Genomic DNA, 8,950 nt, shown 5'->3' on the forward strand with positions numbered 1-8,950 from the left:
TTGATCTTGATGTTCATGCGTTCCTTTTCATTTTTGACATTTTCCTAGAATCATACTTCGTACTTTCCATGTTCTGATTATTAATGGATTTTTACAGCTGTTTCACCTCATTTTGAGTTTTGCCCCATCATCAAATGAAGGTCCCAAAAGCTTTACTCCATTGCATCATCACAGTCAACTCTGAAAAGACAGCTCTTACCCAGTTGTATTTTGAGTGCCTTCCAACCTGAAAGGGCTCATCTTCTGACACTATATCAGACAATTTTCTGATGGTTTTCATCACTGTCCAATATTCGATATTCTGGTGCTGACAGTGTTCCATTGCTAGTCACCAGGTTTTCAGCAATATTTTGAAGTAGTCTGCTTTCCTTCTTCCTAGTCTGTCTTAGTCTGGAAGCTCAGCTTAAACTTGTCTACCATGGATGACCCTACTGGTAATTGAAATACCGTGGCATAGCTTCCAGAATTACAACAACATACAAGCCACCACAGTATAACAAACTGAAAGACATGTGGTGGTCAGTTGACACTAATTATTATTAATATCCAATCTGGAAAAGTTGTGTCAGAAGTGACATAGTTATGAGTGCTTCTAGAAAATAATGTGCTGATAAATATTAGGAAAAAATTTTAAAACATCTCTTGACTCATTCTCTGGAGTCACTGAAGAAAGTTATTCAAAAGAGGAAAAATGATTTTTATTGTAGGAGTTTTTTTATAGCAAGAATTGGAAATGTTTAACAATTAGAGCAGGTTAACTTTCAGCTCTAACTACCATAGTACCACAACTGTAAAATAATACTGATGAAAACAAGCAATATGGAAACATGGTTATTATACAATGTTAAGTAAAACTAATAAATAATTTAAAATTCTACTCATACACTAGTTATCATTACACTAACACAAGTCTGCAAGTGGATAAATAAAAAAATACCTCTAAATAAAAAATAATAATAATAAGCCATCACAAGCAAATTAAAACAGTTGTGCTCAAGTGATGGGTTTTGTAATGTTTTTCTTTTCATCTTTTTTCTGTAATATTATCAGAGTAATGTTACAATAGACACAACTGGGGCAGACAGAACTCGCCATGAAAGAGCAAGAAACAACGACCACAGTTGCCATTCCTAGTGCATAGTGTCAATAGTAAGGTCCCATACAAAGAATCAGATCACAGGCAAATTTCCATGCTGCCTCAGGGACTCTGTCCTTGGCTTCTGCAATACAAAGATTTTCCAGTTCCCCCTCAGTCCCCTCATTCATGCTTAAGGAAGAAATCACAGTTACCAGACAGGGTGACAACAGATGTCCAGGCCCTGAGCCATCCATAGTTGTTATTTTTCATTCACGTGGGCATGTGCCGGATCTAGCAGATGAGAACCACACCTACACTCTTCCCCATGGGTCCTCCCCCAACTGCTGCTGCTGCTGTAACAGCTAAGTGCCAATTATCTCCCAAGCGTGAAAGCAAATATTGTGATAGCCCAACAAACTCTACAAATGTTAGGTGGGGATGATTGTCCTCCCTGGCTAGTGTTTCTTCATTAATCACATCCACTCTCATTAAAGAAGGGACTATTTTGTGCAGAGCTCAGTGCTAATATCTTCAACACTTTGCATTCTTCATTTTCTCATTTGTCTCTTGGAATTTTGAGTCTGGCTCCTCCTGGGATCAAAAATGAGTTTGCTCATATTTGACCAGAAAAACTCCATTTAACCATCCTCAGAACTCAATTTAACACAGAGAGATACAAAGACTCTCTTTGGATATTTGAAAGCCTGATGTATCATTCTGTATAACACCTGGAACAGTAAGATTAAACCAATGGATAGATAATACAAGGACACACCTTATGCCATTTGACAAAGCGGTTTAAAAAAATGATGTGTCTTACTTATGAGGTAATATGCTCCTTGTCCTGGGACTGTTGAAACTGTTGTTGTCAGCAGGTCACCCACTAGAAATGTTGGAAAGAAGATAACTTCACTGTATGGGAATTTAGATCATAGGACCTCTCTTTTTATTATTATTGTTGTTTTTTACTTTTTATTTTGAGTTGAGTGAAAGTTTACAGGGCAGATCATCAGTTTCACATTCAGCAAATCAGACACTTCATTTCAACCCAATGTCTGCAATCCCGGCTATGTAACATCACATACCCTACTTCCTCCCTTTATTTCTTATTTCCATTACTTCTTCTTTCCCAACCTTTCTGAATTTGTCCTTGGATAATGCTGGCTTTTGATCTTGAATTATTGACCATTCTATGATGTGTATACCTTACCAATATTGTTGTTCCCTCCACCCCTCTATATACCTGTCTATTGCTTGGCTGCAGATTGAAGCACCTGAATGAGTTCAGTTCTAGACCTGAAGGGTGACTAACGGCCATAGTCTCAGGGTTCCACCAGTCTCTAACAACCACAGGATCTCTTTATGATCTCTAAATATTCTTCTGAGTTTAATATTCGATTATTACATGATTAAAACAATGAATTCATCCAAACTACTTTTAACTCTAGTGCTTGTTAGCTGCCTACCAAGTCGATTCTGACTCATAGCCACCCTGTGTGTGCTCCATAGGGTTTTCAAGGCTGTGACCTTTCAGAAGGCCTAACTTCCAAGGAACCTCTGGGTGGGTTTGTACCACCAACCTTTCAGCTAATCGTAGAGCAATTAACTGTTTGCATCACCCTTAACTACAATAATTTCAAATATTATGTATTTCTAACTTTCTACCTATGTTTCATGAATTAAAAATAATAGAGATCTGAGACGTTTAAATTACTTGGCCTGACTATAATCCAGGTTTCCAATTTCCTACTACAATATGATATGAAATGCCAAGGAGACATTTTGGGACAGTCATTGGCTTCACACTGTAAAGCCCATTACAGGCTTATTCCCAACATGCTGACCAACCCACCTTCAAGGAGAAACTGCTTCAATATGAACAAAACACAAAACGGATTCCAAAAACAAAATGGGGCCACTGTAGAAGAGAGTGACATTTGTAGTGCAAGGGGTAGATGGATCTTAATGAAAAGGGACACACACGGAAGTTCTCCAAGTCAACTCTTTTCCTTGGCATGGAGTCAAGCCATACAAAATCACAAGAGGAAGAGAGGAAATTATAGTAGAATTTGGAAATTAATCTTCATTCATTCATAGCATGTGCCCTTGACCTAGATGCTCTCAGAATTGTAGACACATTCATGTCTTCTGCTCTGATTTTTTTCAGAATAAAACATATACAAGAAAAAAAAAAAAAAAACTTTGTTCTTAATAATATTGCCTACTTGTCAATTAATAACTTCTAGAGGTAATTTTTAGAGTCCTGGTGTGGTACTATAGGATAAGCATTAGATTGCAAGGTCAGTTTGAACCACAAAGTCAGCAGTTCAAACTCACCAGCCACCTCTCAGAAACACTTACACAGGGTTGCTGTGAGTTAGAACTGACTTAACATCGCTTAACAACAACAACATGGGTAATTTTACTATCAGAGTTTTTCTTTTTAGTCTGTCTTCCAAACCAAAACCAAATCCATGGTCACCAAGTTGATTCTGACTAATAGCAACCCTGTTTAGGGTTTCCAAGACTGTAAATCTTTATGGGAGCAGACAACCTCATCTTTCTCCTACAGAGCGACTTACCCAAGACAAAATACTTACCTCTGAGAAGAGGAAAAGTAGATGAATAGGGAAGAAAGCCCATCCTGCCTCATTGTAATCAGTACCCTTCTGGCACTAAGTACAGAAATAAACTTATAATAAAGAATTTGGACATTTGGAACATGGACCTCATCTCTCTTCAACAAACATGACTAATAACAATGACGTTTTTCACCAGGAATCTGAATCAAATTTGGTCCTGTAGAAATTCTGGTCTCCTTCAATAGAGCAATTGACTTTTTAACACCGAAAGACACAAATACAATTGTGTCTTTCAGTGGTTAAATACAGGCCCATGGAGCTCTTCCACAATCCCTTCTTCCTGACCCCTCTTCCTTCCATAATCATACCTCCAAAGATCATCTCATTGGATATATATATGCGTTGGCACCTCAACGAACAAAGCAAGATACTTCTTTAATAATTGATTCAGTTGCTACGTTGGAGAGGAATTTTTTTTTCTTTGTGCTTCATGGTGTCTTTAGTCTATTGAGAGCATTTCTGACAGATTTCCTTTTGTAGTTTTTAAAACGAAGTAATTACATAATGGCTGACATCTCTTGGATATGTGGGAAATCAACATCTCAGTAGCTTCTACAGACATACTTAATAAGAAAGTCATTAGACAGGCAAACGAGAACCCTATCATTATTTTCTAGTTTCCTCCTTAATTATAGATGATCATTCTGAAGGAGGGGGACAGCTTCTGTGACAAAAGTTGTCTAGTATTTAGCAGAACAATTTAGAACCAGATTGAATGGATCAACGTTATGTCAACTTGCAGATGCTCAACAAAAACTGCTTAAGGGGTGCCTGGATGGAATTAGAAGCTAGTTCAGCCTTTTCTTCACTGTCTTCACTCAGAAAATAGGATTTTCCTTTTCCTTGTTCAGTCAGATTAAGGTGGGTCTATTTCAAAGACTTTTAAAAGCATGACACATTCCAAAATCCTTGTTCTCATTTTCCTATGTAACACAAATACTACCATTATCATAAAAACCACTGACATTTTCCGACTTTCATACTCATTCCATCTGCTGTAATCTTATTTCCACACAGTTAATTCTAAAGTTCCCTTTTGCTGCCCTTGCTCCCAAACTGACCTACAGCTCAACTCAAAGAAACATCCTCCTGTGTCTGGCATAGATGCTGAAAAAAACAGGCATACAAACACATACACACACACACACACACACACACACACACCCCAATCCAAAATGGAATGAACATTGTCTGGGAAAATCAAAGAATGACAAACTGAAGCAAATGCAAGGTGATTGCCTTTCATTCTGTTCAAGGTGTTCATTGCCTGTCTGAGTCCATAATATACAAAGCTGAAGGGGAAGTGGCAATCGCTTCTGTAAGAGACCAATATCTATCTCATTCAATACCCTGTGAGGGGCACATGGACTTTTTAGTCTATAAAATTTTTCATTCTGGTTATTCAGAGCTGCCCAAAAATGACCCACAAGCTTTTTTAAAATAGGAGTCGTGAGATTTCAATCATACCCCTGTTGTCACCTACGTGGCTTGGGTAAGGTCATTCCTGTATTCTAGTTTTATCTATAAAACAAGAGGACACGTACCTTCTTTACCTACATCACAATGCTGTTTGAGAATCAAATAAGATAATGTCAGTAATAATACTTTGAAAATTATAAAGCATGCAACAAATTCTTCACAGTTTTCCACGAAATCAATGAAAGTACATGATACAGATTTACTTTGCTACTATTTTATATTAATGGTTCAGGTAATGCTATTATTTTTCTCCTTCTGATACAGCTTAAAGGGAGCTGAGACTCTATCAAAACCTCAACCAACATCTTCAAGACCCTGTACTCTAAAACATCAGTCTATTCTTTTCCAAAAATGTAAGACAGTGGGCATACTTCTCATTGGTCTATAGAGTGGCTCTATGGGCATCACCCAAAGCCACCAGTCTTACCTTTACATGTCCCTCCCCAATCTCATATCACACAAATGGGAGTATCTAAGGTGTGAGGTAGGCATTCACTTTCTTCCTGGTAAATTATCCTTTTGCATAAAATATTTATAAATAATTTTAAAATTAAAAATTCAAACAGTAAAAAGATTTATAGAAGTTTTCCACCTCCCACTATCTCCCATCTCAACCTATCATCCTATACCATCAAGTTAATCCCTGCTAGCAGTTTCATACATTATGTATATTATGAATATTTTGAACACAAATAAGATAACCCTATACATACTATGAGTCAGAACCAACTCAACGGCACTTAATGACAACAACAATACATACTATTCTGCAAATTTGACTTTCAATAGTATATAAATGTGTGTGTGTGTGTGTGTGTGTGTGTGTGTGTGTGTATAAGGAGCCGTGGTAGTATCGTGGGTTACCCAATGGGCTGCTAACTACAAGGTCAGCAGTTTGAACTTACCAGTCACTCCACTGCAGAAAGATGAGGCTTCCTATTCCCATAAACACTTACTAGAGTTTTACTATGGTGCTGTGGGATAAAGCACTGGACCTCAAGGTTGGTCTAAACCACAAGGTCGGCAGTTCAAACTCACCAGTTGCTCCTTGGAAACCGTACACAGGGTTGGTATAAGTTGGAACTGACTCTACAGTACTTAACAAAAACAACAATGATTTACAGCCTCAGAAACCCTATACAGGGTCACTTTGAGTTGGAACTGACTCCATAGCATGCAAACACTACCACCATAAATATTGATCTCTTCATGTGCAGAAGAAAAAAGCATTATAAAATATTGAAAATGATTGGAATCAACTCTTCCAATGGACCAACAGAACATGTGAACATCAGTCACCATGATTCTGAGACCAGAAGAAAGATGGTGCCCAGCTACCCCTACCAACTGCTCTGAAAGGATTGCATAAAGTGGGAGAATTATAAAACTCAAATTATAAAAATGACCAGGTTAACTAGTCAGAAAGAAAATGGAAGAATGTGAAAGGTTCTGTGTCAACTTGATTGAACTAGGATTCCCAGTTGTTTGGTAGTTTATAGTTAACTCTATTATGACTGGCTATGAGTAGACATAGCTAACTCTATGTTGATTGGCTATGAGTAGCCAATCAATTGAAAGGTTGTTACCTTGGAGTTGTGACCTGCTCCCAATATATTGGACATGCAGGAAACAATCACTTTCTTTCCCACTGGATCTGGATCTCACATCTGGATGGATCATCCTCCAACCTCTGGTTCTTTAAACGTGAACCAGTGGCCAGCTCTATTATGATTTTGCCTACTGGGCCTGCCCACTGAGTGTGCCTGAAAAACTGAATGCCCACTGGAGGGCCCTGCTCTCCTGTTCCTGTAGCCCCAGCTTGTATGCTCTGCACTGCTGCCCCGCTCCAACACTGAAGTCCTGCTCTGTGCACTGACTTGGGGTTCCTGCCTTCATGTGCCCCCACCACCCACCACCCACCACCAGTCTTGGTTTACCTGGCCAGCACCTAGGGCTCTGCGATCTCTACATTTGTGAGCCATTTCCTTCATATAAACTTTTCTTTATATATATGCATAAGTAGCACTGTATTGCTTCTCTAGAGAACACATGCTAAGACAAGGAACCTGAGACTATGGTCCTTGGTCACCCTTCAGGTCTGGAATGGGACTCACCCTGGTGGTCCAATTTTCAGCCAAACAGTAGATGAGTATATAATGGTGTTGGTTGCATGATATAGAGTCTGTTCTGACTCATAGCAACCCTGTATAGTTTCTGAAGCTGTAAATCTTTATGGAAATAGAAAGCCTCATCTTTATCTCTTGGAATAGCTGGTAGTTTCAAATTGCTGACCTTGAGGCTAGCAGCCTGACTCATAACCACTATTCTACCAGTATATAGTAAGTAGTATCAACACTAGTAAGGTGTGCTCATCACTGAATGGTCAGCCATTCAAGATTAAAAGGGAAACATTTATCTAAGGAATAAGTTGAAAATGGTTGGGAAGGAGAGTGGAATAGAAATTGGAGCCACAGGGAGGAAGTAGGATAACTGTTCTTGCAAGGATAGAATTACAATCATTGAGATGAGGCAAAGTGGGTGATCTGTTGGATGTAGAACTGATGATCTGCTCTGTAAACCTTCACTCAATTCACAATAAAAACTCAACAAAAAGATTGTATTGATCTAGACTGAGGATATAATAGCATCACATTTTATTATTTTTGTTTAATAAAGATTTCTGGGTTTTTTTATTTAAATAAACACTTGTTATGCAGTCATTTCTAACTCATGGTGTCACCATGTATATCAGAGTACAGCTGTGTTCCATAGGGTTTTCAATGACTGATTTTTTCCAAAGTAGATTGCCAGACCTTTATTCCAAAGGCTGGACTTGAACCACCATCTTTATGATTAGCTGATGAGCACATTAACCATCTGCAAAATCCAGTGACAATATATATAAATAAATATATTGCTGTTGTTAAGAGTCGTCAAGTCTACTCAAGCTCATAGTGGTACTATAAAGGGTTTAATTGTTTGCAGAGAGCTGTAATTGTTTGCAGAGAGCCTCATCTTTCTCCCACAGACCAGTTGGTGAGCTCAAATCATCAAATTAATGGCTCACAATCCAGTGCTTATCACATAGAGTCACTGTGTTCCCTATGTAAATATACAAACATATATAAATATACATTTGTATACCTCATTTTCTGTGTTGGAAGAAGTAAAACCAGAATGTTTCTCAGAAGCCAGGATGGCAAGATTTAGTCTCTCGTAGTTGAGACATGTTCTCAGGATGGGCTAGTGCCTGGAGAAGGATATCAGGTTTGGTAAAGTGAAGGATCAGCCAAAAAGAGGAAGACCCCGAATGAGGAGGATCGGCACAGTGGTTCAAACATCAACAGTTGTGAGGATGTAGCAGAATCGGGCAATGTTTTGTTCTATTGTGCGTAGTATTGCTATGAGTCAGAGCCAACTCAACAGTACCTAACAACAACAAAATACCTCATTTTAATAGCTAAAAACTACTGTATAGATGTATTATAATAAATATATGTTAACTGACTTTTGATGGGAAATTATGCTATTTCTTAGTATCTGTGTGTTTATTTTACAATTATTAGAAAGAAGACAGGACAAAGTGTATAGTTTTGCAAATTTATGTGAGCTTTACCTATAATATAAATTTATAAAAATAGAATTGCTATGTCAAAGGAACTGTGCATTTAAAATTTCAAATGGCATATTGCATTAAGCAGATCTGGTACAAAAGACCTCTTCAAAGTGTTCAAGAACAAAGACATCACTT

The sequence above is a fragment of the Chrysochloris asiatica genome, unplaced genomic scaffold (genome assembly GCF_000296735.1).
Source record: "Chrysochloris asiatica unplaced genomic scaffold, ChrAsi1.0 scaffold00011, whole genome shotgun sequence".
Lineage (NCBI taxonomy): Eukaryota > Metazoa > Chordata > Mammalia > Afrosoricida > Chrysochloridae > Chrysochloris > Chrysochloris asiatica.